The sequence below is a fragment of the Saimiri boliviensis genome, chromosome 1 (genome assembly GCF_048565385.1).
Source record: "Saimiri boliviensis isolate mSaiBol1 chromosome 1, mSaiBol1.pri, whole genome shotgun sequence".
Classification (NCBI taxonomy): Eukaryota; Metazoa; Chordata; class Mammalia; order Primates; family Cebidae; genus Saimiri; species Saimiri boliviensis.
The window spans coordinates 259,060,821-259,078,769 of NC_133449.1; positions in this window are offsets into that span (position 1 = coordinate 259,060,821).

A 17,949-nucleotide genomic window follows, 5' to 3' on the forward strand; every position below is an offset into this window, starting at 1 on the left:
TATGGTTTTAAAAGTTTTTAGCATAATATTCTAAAAGTCCTTAAGATTAGGAATTTGTTCCATGAAATAAAACTTGTCAAGACAACCCTAACTAGTTCTCAAAGGAAAAAGCAAGATTGTATCCATAGAAAATGAAAGGACTAATGACTTAATAAATAATACTTGGCTTCTAATATATAGGAAAGTACAAATGCACAAGAAAAAAAAAAAGCCAAGCAAAAGACAACCAAAACAGGAAATGAAGACAGATGATCAGACTGATACCTAGAGACCTAGTTCAGGGAAGGGATATCTACCCTGCTGGAAGCATGCGCTGAATGCATTCTCTTCCATTGCTGGTTAGGAATCTCACTTGAGGGAGGTCATTGCCTAACTCTCAGGTGCTTCTGAACTCTATTGGTACTTACCAGTGCCACCACGGCTTATGAATTGCCTTGAAATTGTTCACTATCAATTGTAACTCCCCTACTCATTGCCAATTCTCTAAAGTACTTAGCTTTCTACTTTCTTTTCATCCCACATATACCTAGTGCAATACCATTTATGAAAGAAAAACTTAAATCATTTAGAAACAGAGTGAACTGGCAATCAACAGAATGGGAAAAATTTTTTGCAATCTACCCATCTAACAAAGGGCTAATATCTAGAATCTACAAAGAACTAAAACAAATTTACAAGAAAAAAAACAACCCCATCAAAAAGTGGGTGAAGGATATGAACAGACACTTTTCAAAGGAAGACATACATGAGGCCAACAAACATATGAAAAAAAGCTCATCATCACTGGTCATTAGAGAAATGCAAATCCAAACCACAATAAGATACTATTTCATGCCAGTTAGACTAACGATCTTTAAAAAGTCTGGAAACAACAAATGCTGGAAAGGATGTGGAGAAATAGGAACACTTTTACACTGTTGGTGGAAGTGTAAATTAGTTCAGCCATTGTGGAAGACAGTGTGGTGATTCCTCAAGGACCTAGAAATAGAAATACCATTTGACCCAGCAATCCCATTACTGGTTATATACCCAAAGGATTATAAATCATTCTATTATAAAGACACATGCACACATATGTTTATTGCAGCACTGTTTACAATAGCAAAGACTTCGATCCAACCCAAATGCCCAACAACAATATATTGGATCAAGAAAATGTGGCACATGTATACCATGGAATACTATGTAGCCATAAAAAAGAATAAATTCATATCCTTTGCAGGGACATGGATGAAGCTGGAAACCATTATTCTCAGCAAACTGACACAAGAACAGAAAACCAAATACTTCATGTTCTCACTCATAAGTGGGTGTTGAACAATGAGAACACATGGACGCAGGGAGGGGAATATCACACACTGGGGCCTGTGGGGGTGGGGGGCTAGGGAGGGATAAGAGGAGGTGGGGAGATTGGCAAAGGATAGCAGGGTATGGGGGAATTGGGGAGGGATAGCATTAGGAGAAATACCTGATGCAGATGATAGGGGTATGGATTCGGTAAACCACCATGACACGTGTATATCTATGTAACAAACCTGCACATTCTGCACATGTGCCCCAGAACTTAACATAGAAAAAAAATAAAAAGAAATAGAATCTCCATTTGATGTGGAGGAAAGAGAGTAAAAAGAAAACCTCACTCTCCTCTCCTCCTAACCCTTTCTACGTCTTCTTAGTGGATGAAAAACATTTACAATCATTTCATTTCTAACTACCATGTTATACATTTCAGAGGAAAAAAAATCATTTACTCTTAGACTCAGGTCCAATTTTCATTGTGATTTTCGCCCTCAAGAAATAAACACTGTGGTCAGGATGTCTCTCTGGCATCATTGTGGCCAAGAAAGCAACGGTTTACAATGAAACATGAGTGCTCTGGTAGACTACGCGGCTGCATGGCTGCTAACTCCTATGAACCATAGGGTTTTTAACCACTGGCAAAGTCTCAAACCGCTTAATTGAATGACAAGACCCTCAAACAGCTGTCACTTAAGATTCCTGGGTTTAGATGAAAGGCCAGAAGACCTTGTAATTACTTCCTTCTAGCACCCTTTCCCCAAACACAGAATATAGTATTGGAAACAATTTTCAATAACATGACCAGCCTGTCTATGGGAGAATGAAGCAGACAGCTGAAGAATGATAGAATTTTTTTTCCTTTTTTATTTCTTACCAGAAGACTCTAAGGTCTAAAGACAATTATAGCTCTTAAAGCCCCCTAATTTTAATCTTTGTTCTTTCACTGGATTCCAGAATTCAGTTACCTGTGGTAATTTGGTTGAATTTTATTTACATAGTGTAGTTCACCTAAGAAGGAAATGCTGATTTACTGAGCAGAGGAAGTCATTTCTTCAGATACATATCATCATAAAATAAAATCTCGATTCATGCTCGGGATCTACTTGGAACTCTGGGACTGATAAATTTGTATTTCTGTAATAAAAAATAATTCTAATTATTGCATTTAAATAGCAATTTATAATTTATCAGGTCATTTTACTTAAATGATAATATTCCTTTTGCTAAGAAAAAATATATATATAATATGATCATATCTAATATGATTCTCAAGACAACCTTTGAGAAATATCTGGCAAGTGTCATTATCTCCATTCTACAGATTAAGAAATAGAGTTAAACATATTAAGTCACTAGCCTCAAAGTTCTATTACTGATAGTTGTTACTGAAATCTACAGCTCTCTGATTTCAAGTTCCGTAAATAATCATACTTAAAAATGTATGGTCACTTCCTTCACATTCACTTCTTCCTCTTCTTACTAAATCCCTTTATGCTCTCTCCTAATCCACTACACTTTTGAATCCAGTTATTTACTGTCCACATCCTCAGAGCATGCTTTCACCCTTTCCCATTTCCTCCATCTTTTTTCTATACCACGAGGTCCCTTCAATGCCAACACCTGAACCACCCAGTCTATCCCTCCCATTCTGTTCTGTGGAAGCCCTATTCATTCAGGAACGAACTCCTAGCATATCTATGGGGTCAACTTTTCATTTGATTGGTCCTTCCACCTCCTGCTCTTAAATGTAACCAGGCTACCCTCTGGAGACAGCACAAAGCAGATGGCTACATATCCAGTCATGAATATCCCACTCCTGGGGCTTCTAATAAAATACTTTCTCTTTCTTACCAATCATTGTTTTCAAATGACTCACGTGCAATTCTCCCTCAATTACCTCTGCTCCTCTAAGAGGAAGAATTATTTTTAAGTCACCTTTTCCTCACCATGCATTCCATCTTCCATTAGTTTCCAGAACAGTTCCATCTTTTTCGTTACATCAGCCACTTGCTCATAGCCACCCTTTTCACTCCACAATCATCCACTGTTCCTAGTGACATCAACATCCATGCTGACAGTGATTCTGACAACACGTTGTCTAATTTCTCAACCTCCTTAATAATAAGAGCTTTTCTTCTAACTTAGCCAAATACAACAGCATGCTGGGAGAGAAAAGTTGGTAGGATTTAGGTTTGCAGAGATTAAGGGAAGAAGCTGTTTCCCAAGTGAAAACTCTGAGAAAAGGTTCAAATGTGTTTATTCAGTAGAAATTGAGATCATATATTTTGGTTACATAATGTATAACAAGAAATACAAGATGATAAGAGTCAAAAATAGATTAATCAGTTCATCACCTGTGATTTATCTTCATTACTTGACTGTAAGCTTCTTGAGAGAAAAGGCACCACTGAGATAATTTTTAATCCTCTACATTATCTACTAAGACATTCAGTAAGAGTTTTCTAGAAACCCAGTCATTTGCTATTCAGCAAAAAGTACTGTAAATCAGAGATTCTGTATAAGACCTGTTTTTCTAATTATTCCCAGCTTACATGATACTCTGTGTTCCTAGCAAAAAGCTCATTCGATAAGACATTCTCTACAAGACATATTTTTAAAGTCAGAGAGCATGTTCATTAGTGTAACTTTCAGTTCAAAATTACCAAACTTCTAAAGGCTTTTACTGTTCATAATCAGGATCTTCATTTTGTATGTTACCTACATTCAAAACAAGCTACCTCTCTCCTCAGTCTACTATTGACAAATATGGTCTACACCTATTTGAATTTCTCACCAATGAAAGCGCTTTGCTTCAAATTTTGTTGTATTGTATTCTTGAATCATTTTTAAACTTTGATATTCCCCTTGGCCAAATTATTAATGACTGCTCCTTGAAGTTTTATTTTTTAAGACAAAGTACTTTCTAAACACTAAATCACAGGTAGCATTCTCACCCTGAATGGTAAGCAGATTAGCAGCAGGTCAAGGCATTTCTTTCTCTCTGAAATATACTACATTTCAGCCCTATTTCTAATCCTTCTCATTCACATTGCCAAAATGTTCCAATATTTGAGTTAGGAAGATAAAATGCTTCCCTTGTTCTTCCATACAAAACCAAAGATTGTTTTTCTCGGGTGTTTATTACTGAAGTAAAACAAATGCCACTCTGGAGAACATAGCTTAGTCATATTACACAAGTTTCCATCTCAAATAGGTTTCCCAGTGTAATGAGTGGTAGGAGATTACTGGCCTTAGAGTAAGGAGTGGTAGGAGAAGACGGCAGAGAAACAGACAAGAGTTCAGATCACATAAAGTCTTGGGTCTTAAAAGGCCATGAGAAAATACTTGGATTTTATATTTTATAGTAGGTGTGATGGGAAGGGTTTTAGCAGAATGACCTGATCTCAGTTCAAGGGACAGTTTCCTTCCTGTGTGAGATGATTAAAGACTGAAGAAGTAATACTAGCTATAATATTTAAGCTGGAGAGATTATGAGGTTGATAGTATCAATGCTATTGAGAATTTAGGGAGAAGTAATAGCTTACTGGGAAAGAAATTTCAACATGTTAAGTTCACAGTTTAAGAGTAAATATGTTCATTCATAATTTAAGAGTAAATCATACCAACTGTGAGAAGAATTTCACTTCCCTGTGTTAGATATCTGTTGGCTAAACCTCTTACAGAATAATATCTGTCAAAGTTACAAATTCTGATAGCCTCCCTCTGAGAGATAATGCAGTAAGTATAGTGAAAAAAAGTGCTGGACCAGGACCCCAAACACATGGCCTCCAGTAAGTTGAGACACATGGTTTCACAAATAAAAATGTTCTTTGGGTACTACTAAGTAGAAATCTGAAATTGTGACTCTGCTGGAAAATTAAGAACACATGATTGCTGTAGCTCTTGTATTTACTATTTACTATTTCTGAGAGTTTTTATAAGTTATATCATGCCCCTGTATCATCTGCACAGAGGAAATAATATCTACACCTTATGATCCTCAGAGCACCTGTTACCACAGCATGGGAAATTGGGAAGTTTCCTGTCATTTCTCTCTCCATGACAGTCCAAGCTTCTCCTAATCTTCTTGGATGAGTCCATTATTCATCACTCCCTGCCTCTGCAAGTGGATCATGAAGACCCCCTTAGACTAGCTCTCCCTACACTTAGAACCCTATTCCTACACTCTTCACTTGTCCCTCTTCTCTTGCTTCCTTTACCATGTTTACTCCTTCTCAATATGCTCCCTTGTCAATCTTCTGAAGGATGAACTGAGCATCAGCTCGACTTTTCTGATTTATGTGCACATGTAATGGAAGATATTGTCAATTAGCCTCTTTTTCTTGCTAACGAGACTTCACTTTTCACCAAAAATAGGTTGTTCAAAGAAAAGCCGCAATTTGAAATTATGTAATATATTATTGCTAACGAGAGTCATCCTACAGTGTATAGAAAACTAGAACTTCTTTTTATCTAGCTGATAAGAGGAACTTTAAAACTAAAAATGCATGTTTTCTTTAAAACTGCGTTTAAAATCTTTCCATTCTGGAAAACCAAACATCAAATGTTCTCACAAGTGGGAGCTAAGCCCTGAGGACACAAAGACATAAGAATGATATAATTGACTCCGGGGACTTGGGGGCAAGGGTGAGAGTGGGTGAGCGACAAAAGATTAGATCTTGGGTGCAGTGTACACTGCTAAGGTGATAGATGCACCAAAACCTCAGAAATTACCGCTAAGGAAGTTATCATGTAACCAAACACTACCTGTTTCCCAAAAACTATTGAAATAAAAAAGAAAGAAAGTAATTTTTAAACTCACATATACATATATTTTTCTCTTTACAGAAGAAAATATCATTTTAAAAATAAAATCTTTCCATTGTGAAAGAATATTATGTAGTCATCTACTTTGTGTAATTAGCCAAGTAGAAATTTGTGTGATTCCAGAAACAACTAGTTACTTTAAAAGTCTGAGAATCAGAGACTCTTCCCTGAGATAAGGGTTATTCATAATTGCTAAATGAGACTTGAAAGTGTTTTAGTAAGTAGACTATCAGTATTAGACAATAATTATTTGGTGAACTGAGGACATTTTTTGCCATTTTAAATGCCTCAAAGACACATTTCAAACATTCGACACCATCAAATTGGACTTGCCTTCTCATATGATCCTGGATTCTACTGTTTCTTCTTTATATTCACTTTATTCTGGGAAATTAATATAATCACATCTCTTTAACCACTGGTACAAGTATACAGTGGCTTCTAAATTTAGATTAAAAACAAGCTTCAAATTAAAATTATTAACCAGAAATTATTGTGCTTCACTATCCCTCTTAAACTTAACATGTTGAAATTTCTTTCTCAGTAAGCTATTACTTCTCCCTAAATTCTCAATAGCATTGATACTATCAACCTCATAATCTCTCCAGCTTAAATATTGTAGCCAGTGTTACTTCTTCAGTCTTGAATCATCTCACACAGGAAGGAAACTATCCCTTGAATTGAGACCAAGTCATTCTGCATAAAACCCTTCCCATCACACCTACTATAAAATATAAAATCCAAGTATTTTCTCATGGCCTTTTAAGACCCGAGACTTTATGTGATCTGAACTCGGTCTGTTTCTCTGCCATCATCTCCTACCACTCATTACTCTAAGGCTGGTGACACTGGCCTCCTTTCCATTCCCATGACTATGGATGACTACCTCCTTCCTCCCATGCAGGCATTGACCAAAATGTTGCCTCCTTCAAGAGAAATCCCCTGACTACCTGACCACGTGCCAAGGCACTGTCTCATCACACTCACTTTGTTCACTTGTTGATTAGCACTCTGTCCCCTCCCCACCCCACACACGCATTTGAATATAATTCATGAGAGTGTCCTTTTCTCAGTTGTTTCCTCACTATCCACTCTCCTCCAGGTAGATTCTTCCAGGTTCCAGTCTTCTCCTCCAGGATACCTTGCACTTTGCCTTTCCACTTGCTCATCACACTTAGAATTATTTGTTCAGGTTCTGTCTGCCACTATAGACCTGTGAGTTCTGAAAGAATACATGATATATACGTCCCCTTCTGCACTCTTTCTCTACCACCCAGCACAGAGATTGATATCATGGGCACTTCATAAATATTTGTGAAAGAAAGGATGGGAGGAAGAAGGAGAGGAAGGGTGAGGGGAGAAGGAGGTGGGGGGGAGGAAGGAGGGAGGGAGGGAAGGAGGGAGGGAGGGAAGGAGGGAGGGAAAAAGAAAAGAAGGAAGGAGGGAAGGGAGAAAGGAAGAAAAAGTTAAAGAATATGCTTTAATATAACCAACCTCCCACTCTCAACCCCAGATGCCTGGGAAGGGAATTTCCCAGGATGTGAAATCTTCAATTTTAAACCTGGAAACTTACAGAAAAACCAGATCATATTTACCACACTAGCTTTTAAGGAAACCCCTAGAAAATAAGCATCTCCAACATGAAAATGGCTGCAGCTGAAGTACAGTAGTCTCTCTTAACAAAATAGTTAGATATAAACTGTATTCGTCTGGTCAAGCAAGATACTTATTAGTTATGTTGATCACTTCAAGACAATCTGAGTCCTGCCATGCCCACTTGTTCATACATAAGCCATACTGATACAGTGTCCATGATGTTTGGACCACCATAAGCAGATGAACCAGAGGCAGCCACTAGAGGCTGTTAGCAAACTACAAAGTAAACTCATATGAGAATCCAGCCTCATATGGAAATGACGGAAAGTGAAGCCTAAAATGGATGATGATTAACTATACCACCCTGTTGGGAAAGAGACTTCAACTTGCCATTTACAAAGAAGGATCAGGGAGAAGTGTCAGGAGCAGGAGACACAGAAATAGCAAGAAATATTAACATAAAGGTGGCCCATGGAATAGGAAGCAATTGGTTTTTCAATTTCTGAGTAACACAGTGTCACAGCTATTAAGAACTGTATCCTGGAATGCTGGGAAGATGGCTGCCTAAGAACAGCTCAGGACTTCAGCTCCCAGTGCAGGTGCAGAGGGTTAGTGGATGCCGCATTTCCAGATGAACTCTTATTGCCCACAGACCAGGAGATTCCCAGGCAGAGGGGTCACCAGCGTCGCAGTCCCAGCTGGTGCGGCTGTTTTGGCCCCTGTGGGGCTGATTCCGCCCGCGCAGTTGCTGTGACCACGCCCTGTTGCTGCAGTTCTCCCTACAAAAGCCACTGGTCTGGAAGCCCTCTTAGCTGGCGAGCAGAGCCCTGAGACGGCAGAGTTGCCCATTCATCTACAATAGCGAGTCAGGCCAGGAGATTCCTAGGCAAAAAATCCGCCAGGAGCCGGCGCCACAGTTCGAGCCGACTCCGTGAGTCACAGCACGGGAGATCCCGGCGCCTTTTCAGCAGGCGACCCGAATGCGGGGTCCTTCACCTTAAAAGAAAAGACTCTGAGTCAGGGAGCCAGGTGATCAGGCTCCCTTGGTCCCACGCCTCCACCCCCAACAACAACGAAAACAAAAACAGTAATTGGAAACCCTCTGGGTTGAGCCCTCCAAACCAAGCACAGCTGAACCGGGACCGTCTGGCTCTGTGGGGGAGGGCCTTCTGCCATTACTGAGACTCTCCACCACTACGGAGGCAGGCTGTCATTGCCCAGGCAACCCGCCGTTGCCAAGGCAACCTGCCACAACAGAGAGAGTCCGCCATAACAGAGGCGGGGCCACCTTTGCCAAGACAGTTCTAACTACGCCCACATAAAAAGGACTATAGGGAAGAGCTCAGGGCAGCTGGGCAGAGCCCACAGCAGCTCAGCAAAGCCCCTGTGGGCAGGCAGTGGCTAGGTGTGCTGCTAGCTGGGCGGGTCCGACCTGAAAGAAAAATCAAAAAAGGCAGTAGTGCAACGGAAACTCATAAAGCTCCAACTCCCTGGGACAGAGACAGACAACAGGTGGATAAACCCACAAAAATGGGAAGAAACCAGCACAAAAAGGATGAAAACTCCCGAAACCAGAACACCTCTCCTCCTGAAAGGGATCACAACTCCTCACCAGCAAGGGAACCAGACCGGATGGAGAAGGAGGGTGATGAAATGACAGAATCAGACTTCAGAAGGTGGGTAGTAAGAAACTACAATGAGCTAAAAGAACATGTTCTACCCCAACGCAAAGAAAATAGGAACCAAAAAAGATTGGACGAACGGCTGACGAGAATGGACAGCATAGAGAGGAGTATAAGTGAATTGATGGAGCTGAAAAACACAACACGAGAACTTCGTGAAGCATGCACAAGCTTCAACAGCCAAATTGACCAAGCAGAAGAAAGGATATCAGAGGTCGAAGATCAACTCAATGAAATAAAAAGAGAAGGCAAGAACAGAGAAAAAAGCACAAAAAGGAATGAACAAAATCTTCAAGAAATTTGGGACTATGTGAAAAGACCTAATCTACGTCTGATAGGTGTACCTGAATGTGATGAAGAGAATGAATCCAAGCTGGAAAATACTCTTCAGGATATTATCCAGGAAAACTTCCCCAACCTAGCAAGGCAGACCAATATTCAAATCCAGGAAATACAGAGAACACCACAAAGATATTCCTCAAGAAGAGCAACCCCAAGGCACATAATCGTCAGATTCACCAGGGTTGAAATGAAAGAGAAAATGCTAAGCGCAGCCAGAGAGAAAAGTCGGGTTACCCACAAAGGGAAGCCCATTAGACTCACAGCAGATCTCTCAGCAGAAACCCTACAAGCCAGAAGAGATTGGGGGCCAATATTCAACATCCTTAAAGAAAAGAACTTTCAACCCAGAATCTCCTATCCAGCCAAACTAAGCTTTATAAGTGAAGGAAAAATAAAATCCTTTGTGAACAAGCAAGCACTCATAGATTTCATCACCACCAAACCTGCTCTACAAGAACTCCTGAAAGAGGCTCTACACATATAAAGGAACAACCAGTACCAGCCACTCCAAAAACTCACCAAATGGTAGAAGAGCATCAACACAATCAAGAATCTGCATCAACTAACCAACAAAACAGCCAGGTAGCATCAAAATGACAGTATCAAATTCACACATAACAATGCTATCCCTAAATGTCAATGGACTAAATGCCCCAATCAAAAGACACAGACTGGCAAATTGGATAAAAAGCCAAAACCCATCAGTGTGCTGTATCCAGGAAACCCATCTTACATGCAAGGATACACAAAGGCTCAAAATAAAGGAATGGAGGAAGATCTACCAAGCAAATGGAGAGCAAAAAAAGGCAGGAGTTGCAATTCTCATCTCTGATAAAATAGACTTTAAAGCAACAAAGATCAAAAGAGACAAAGAAGGACATTACATAATGGTAAAAGGATCACTGCAACAAGATGAGCTAACGATCCTAAATATATATGCACCCAATACAGGAGCACCCAGATACATAAGGCAAGTTCTTAATGACTTACAAAGAGACTTAGACTCCCACACAATAATAGTGGGAGACTTTAACACCCCATTGTCAATATTACACAGATCATCCAGACAGAAAATCAACAAGGATATCCAGGACCTGAATACAGACCTGGAACAAGCAAACCTAATAGACATTTATAGAACTCTCCACCCCAAATCCACAGAATATACATTCTTCTCAGCACCACATCACACCTACTCTAAAATTGACCACATAATTGGCAATAAATCACTCCTCAGCAAATGCAAAAGAACAGAAATCATAACAAACAGTCTCTCAGACCACAGTGCAATCGAGTTAGAACTCAGAATGCAGAAACTAACTCAGAACCGCAAGCTTCATGGAAACTGAACAACTTGCTCTTGAATGTTAACTGGATAAACAATGAAATGAAGGCAGAAATAAAGATGTTCTTCGAAACCAATGAGAACGAAGACACAACATACCAGAATCTCTGGGACACATTTAAAGCAGTCTCTAGAGGAAAATATATAGGAATGAGTGCCCACATGAGAAGAAAGGAGAGATCTAAAATTGACACCCTATCATCAAAATTGAAAGAGCTAGAGGAGAAAGATCAAAAAAACTCAAAATCTAGCAGAAGACAGGAAATAACTAAGATCAGAGCAGAACTGAAGGAAATAGAGACACAAAAAATTCTTCAAAAAATCAATAAATCCAGGAGCTGGTTCTTTGAAAAGATCAACAAAATAGACAGACCACTAGCCAGATTAATAAAAAAGAAAAGAGAGAATAACCAAATTGATGCAATAAAAAACGATAAAGGGGATATCACCACAGATTCCACAGAAATCCAAACCATCATCAGAGATTATTACAAACAACTCTATGCACATAAACTAGTAAACCTGGAAGAAAAGGATAAATTCCTGGACACCTGCATCCTCCCAAGCCTAAACCTGGAAGAAGCCGAAACCCTGAATAGACCAATAACATGGTCTGAAGTCGAGGCAGCAATAAAGAGCCTACCACCCAAAAAAAGCCCAGGCCCAGATGGGTTCACAGCTGAATTCTACCAGACATACAAAGAGGAGCTGATACCATTCCTTCTGAAACTATTCCAGACAATCCAAAAAGAGGGAATCCTTCCCAAATCATTTTACGAGACAAACATCATCCTGATACCAAAACCCGGCAGAGACTCAACAAGAAAAGAAAATTTCAGGCCAATATCCATGATGAACATAGATGCAAAAATCTTCAATAAAATACTGGCAAACCAATTGCAACAGCATATCAAAAAGCTCATCCACCATGATCAAGTAGGATTCATCCCGGGGATGCAAGGCTGGTTCAACATATGCAAGTCCATAAACGTAATTCACCACATAAACAGAACCAAAGACAAAAACCACATGATTATCTCAATTGATGCAGAGAAGGCTTTTGACAAAATTCAACAACCCTTTATGCTAAAAACCCTCAATAAACTAGGTATTGACGGAACGTATCTCAAAACAATAAAAGCTATTTACGACAAACCAACAGCCAATATCATACTGAATGGGCAAAAACTGGAAGCATTCCCTTTGAAATCTGGCACTAGACAAGGGTGCTCTCTCTCACCACTCCTATTCAATATACTACTGGAAGTTCTAGCCAGAGCAATCAGGCAAGAAAAAGAAATAAAGGGTATCCAAATTGGAAAGGAGGAAATCAAATTGTCTCTATTTGCAGATGACATGATTGTATATCTGGAAGACCCCATCATCTCAGCCTAAAATCTCCTGAAACTGATAAACAACTTCAGCAAAGTCTCAGGATACAAAATCAACGTGCAAAAATCACAAGCATTCCTATACACCAGTAATAGACTTCAAGAGAGCCAAATCAAGAACGAACTGCCATTCACAATTGCTACAAAGAGAATAAAGTACCTAGGAATACAACTAACAAGGAATGTAAAGGACCTCTTCAAGGAGAACTACAAGCCATTGCTCAATGAAATAAGAGAGGATACAAACAGATGGAGAAACATTCCATGTTCATGGTTAGGAAGAATCAACATCGTGAAAATGGCCATACTGCCCAAAGTAATTTACAGATTCAACGCTATTCCCATCAAGCTACCAATGACCTTCTTCACAGAACTGGAAAAAAACACCTTAAACTTCATATGGAACCAAAAGAGAGCCCACATAGCCAAGTCAATTCTAAGCAAAAAGAACAAAGCGGGAGGCATCACACTACCGGACTTCAAACTATACTACAAGGCTACAGTAATCAAAACAGCATGGTACTGGTACCAAAACAGAGATATAGACCAATGGAACAGAACAGAGGTCTCAGAGGAAATACAACATACCCACAACCATCTGATCTTCGACAAACCTGACAAAAACAAGCAATGCGGAAAGGACTCCCTGTTTAATAAATGGTGTTGGGAAAACTGGCTAGCCATGTGCAGAAAGCAGAAACAGGACCCCTTCCTGACACCTTACACCAAAATTAACTCCAGATGGATTAAAGACTTAAACATCAGACCTAATACCATAAAAACCTTAGAAGAAAATCTAGGCAAAACCATTCAGGACATAGGTGTAGGCAAGGACTTCATGACCAAAACGCCAAAAGCAATGGCAACAAAAGCCAAAATAGACAAATGGGACCTAATCAAACTCCACAGCTTCTGCACGGCAAAAGAAACAGTCAGTAGAGTGAATCGGCAACCAACAGAATGGGAAAAAATTTTTGCGGCCTACCCATCTGACAAGGGGCTGATATCCAGAATTTACAAAGAACTAAAGCAGATCTACAAGAAAAAAACAAACAAACCTATTCAAAAATGGGCGAAGGATATGAACAGATACTTTACAAAAGAAGACATACAGGAGGCCAACAAACATATGAAAAAATGCTCATCATCACTGGTCATCAGAGAAATGCAAATCAAAACCACATTGAGATACCATCTCACACCAGTTAGAATGGCGATCATTAAAAAATCGGGAAACAACAGATGCTGGAGAGGATGTGGAGAAATAGGAACACTTTTACACTGTTGGTGGGAATGTAAATTAATTCAACCATTGTGGAAGACAGTGTGGTGATTCCTCAAGGACCTACAAATAGAAATCCCATTTGACCCAGCAATCCCATTACTGGGTATATATCCAAAGGATTATAAATCATTCTACTACAAGGACACGTGCACACGAATGTTCATTGCAGCACTGTTTACAATAGCAAAGACCTGGAACCAACCCAAATGCCCAACGATGATAGACTGGATAGGGAAAATGTGGTACATATACACCATGGAATATTACGCAGCCATCAAAAACGATGAGTTCACGTCCTTTGTAGGGACATGGATGAACCTGGAAACCATCATTCTCAGCAAACTGACACAAGAGCAGAAAATCAAACACTGTATATTCTCACTCATAGGCGGGTGTTGAACAATGAGAACACATGGACACAGGGAGGGGAGCACTACACACTGGGGTCCGTTGGGGGGAAATGGGGGAGGCGCGGGGGGGTGGGGAGGTGGGAAGAGATAGCATGGGGAGAAATGACAGATACAGGTGAGGGGACGGAAGGCAGCAAACCACACTGCCAAGTGTGTACCTATGCAACAATCTTGCATGTTCATCACATGTACCCCAAAACCTAAAATGCAATAAAAAATAAATAAAATAAAAAAATAAAAATAAATTAAAAAAAGAACTGTATCCTAACTGTATCCTAAAATACATTGCAATCTCCTTGAAGCTTAAGTGATTAGTGGTTTAAACTGTTTCATGCTCCCATATTTCCCAGGGTGTCATTACAATAAACCCCATTAAATAAGGTAATCCTAGGATGTCTATGTTTCTTAGAAGTTAAAAGAATCTAGTAGACAATTATTTCTTCATTCAATAGAATTAATGGGATAAAAAATGAGATCCAACACCAAAAAAATAAATAAATAAAATAAGCTGAGATATAGACCAAGCTCTCAGAATATCAAACTATCACAAATCTGTGTTGAGGAGAGATTAGAGGCCAAGCAATCCACAGTCTTAAGCATAACTCAGAGCTATCTCTGTGAGTTACATGTGATTGTTTGGTTATTTTTTTCAAAAAAAAAATATTTTTTGATTATTTCATCACTTATACTTTAAGGTTACTAGTTAAAGAGTAATTTAAAATCCTGTTTGTTGTAGAAATACCTGAATTTGAGTGAGTACGCTGCAATAAGCTACTAATAGATACCATGGAATAGAAACAGGAATGAAGTACTTTGATTGGAAATATTTTCATTCATAGCTAATGGAAAGAAAGGAAGGTTGGGGTTATAAAGTTATCATCACCATTCAGGACATAGGCATAGGAAAGGACTTCATAACTAAAATACAAAAAGCATTGGCAACAAACACCAAAATAGAAAAATGAGATCTAATTAAACTCCCGAGCTTCTGCATAGCAAAAGAAACAATCATTAGAGTGAACTGGCAACCAACAGAATGGGAAAAAATTTTTGCAATCTACCCATCTGACAAAGGGCTAGTATCCACAATCTACAAAGAACTAAAACAGACTTACGAGAAAAAAAAAAAAACCCATTCGAAAGTGGGCAAACGACATGAACAGACACTTTTCAAAAGAAGACATATATGAGGCCAAGGAACATATGAAAAAATGCTCATCATCACTGCTCATTAGAGAAATGCAAATCAAAACCACATTGAGATACCATCTCACACGAGTTAGAATGGCAATCATTAAAAAATCTGGAGACAACAGATGCTGGAGAAGATGTGTAGAAATAGGAACACTTTTACACTGTTGGTGGAAGTGTAAATTTGTTCAACTATTCTGGAAGACAGTGTAGTGATTCCTCAAGGACCTAGAAATAGAAATTCCATTTGACCCAGCTATCCCATTACTGTTAATATATCCCAAGGATTATAAATCATTCTATTATAAAGACACATGCACACATATGTTCATTGCAGCACTGTTTACAATAGCAAAGACCTGAAACCAACCCAAATGCTCATTGACGATAGATTGGACAAGGAAAATGTGGCACATATACACCATGGAATACTACACAGCCATAAAAAACAATGAGTTCATGTCCTTTGTAGGGACATGGATGAATCTGGAAACCATCATTCTCAGCAAACTGATACAAGAACAGAAAATCAAACACTACATGTTCTCACTCATAGGCAGGTGTTGAACAATCAGAACACATGGACACAGGGAGGGGAGCATCATGCACTGGGGTCTGTTGGGGGGAATAGGGGAGGGACAGCAGAGGGTTGGTAGGTTGGGGAGGGATAACATGTGGAGAAATGCCAGACACAGGTGACGGGGTGGTGAAGGCAGCAAACCACATTGCCACATATGTACCTATGCAACAATCCTGCATGTCTGCACATGTACCCCAGAACCTAAAGTGCAATAAATATATATATATACATATATTTACACATATATATACACATATATATACACACATATACATATATATGTGTATATGTACATATATATATATATATATATATATATATATATATATAAAGTTATAATCAATGCCAACATAAATACAAAGAGAAGGCACACAAATAGGGAACAAAAATATAAACTACATATTTATTTTTCTTAATTTTATAACTCCCATGGAACTTGATGATTCAGAATCTCATATTCATTTCAAAATGCTCCCAGAAATTTCAGAAGTTTCCAGACCTTCAAAACTTTGAAAGAAAGACAACTGGAAAATGGTCTCTAAGAGTATCTTTACAGTCACTCTTAAAGTAAAAGTAGCTTATCTTACAATTGAAAATTGATAGCTTACTCTTACAATTGACAAATAGGCTACTGTTAACTTGTAATTGCTCACTTTAGGTTTCAGAGAATTTTGTTTTTATAAATTTCTCTATAAATATTTTATTTAGTTACTGGATCCTTTAAACAAATGAGGGGGAATGGTAATCCAAGCAGGAAGAGATATATCCAATCATGGGAAACTGACCTAAATTTACTAATTTTATTGTTAAATATTGAGAGTTAATTACACACATATTCTTTATTTTCCTTAAATTTCAAAATATAGATCTAATCACTTACTTTCATGATAGTCACCATTATATTACTGCAAATCAAAATATCTGAAGTACTAGGAAGCATACAAGGAAATGGGGTCTCACATGTGCAGCTGGCAGGAAAGCAAACTGGCCAACCATCCTACAGAGTACTCTGGCAATACTTCATGAAACTAAGTCTGTGAATATTCTAAAATTCAATAAAACCACTCCTAGGCATACACCCCAGAGAAACTTACAGACCAAATCCAAAAGACATGTACAATAGTACTTCTTATGTCATCATTTGCAGTATCAAAAGTTTGAGAACAACTTAAATTCCCATCTTAGAAGAATTGAGATGCCATTAAAAAAAAAAAAAAAAAAAAAAGCAACAAACTAGATCCACATGGATAGACTTAAAAAACAGCATGTTGAGTGGTTGGGTAGAAAAATTCAAGAAACAGAAGTGCAGTGTAGTGCAACAGAACTTAGATAATTTTTAAAAGAAAAGCTCAAAATCACATTACATATTTTTCATGTAGAAACACATTGGTGATTAAAAATATAAAAGTTTAAATGAATTATTTAAATCAAATTCATAAAAATGGGGCCAATGAGAAAAACAGGCAGTGAGTTTAAGGCTAGAAATGAAAATGAGACAATGAACTAATTCAATCTGATCCTCAGGTACCAACTTTCTGTCTCTTTCCTCATTTCCAGTGCACTTCTCAATCCAGTGGCTTTCATATATACAAAATGATTCTCTCTAACATCCATAGTTATTTATTCTTTTTGCTAAATTCAAAGGACATTTTCAGTCCCCATCTTATTTGACTTCTCTTACTTTGCCTTCTTTAACATGTCCTCATTTCCCCAGACCCTTTCCAAAACACACTTCTTTCTCTGCACTAAAATGTGGCCTCAATTCTTTCCATTTTTAAATGTTTCTCAAATATATTTATATTTCCAGCTAAACTGCTCTCTGAACTTCTACCCATTTATACAACTGCCTCCTTGACATTTCCATTTAAATATCTCAAAGGCCTTCAAGCTCAATATGCCCAACTCATGATCTTCCTCTTGAAGCCCAGTCCTTTCTGAAAGTGTCCCATAAGTGAAAGGCACCACCATTCATCCAATTACTTAAACCAAAAAACAAAAAGT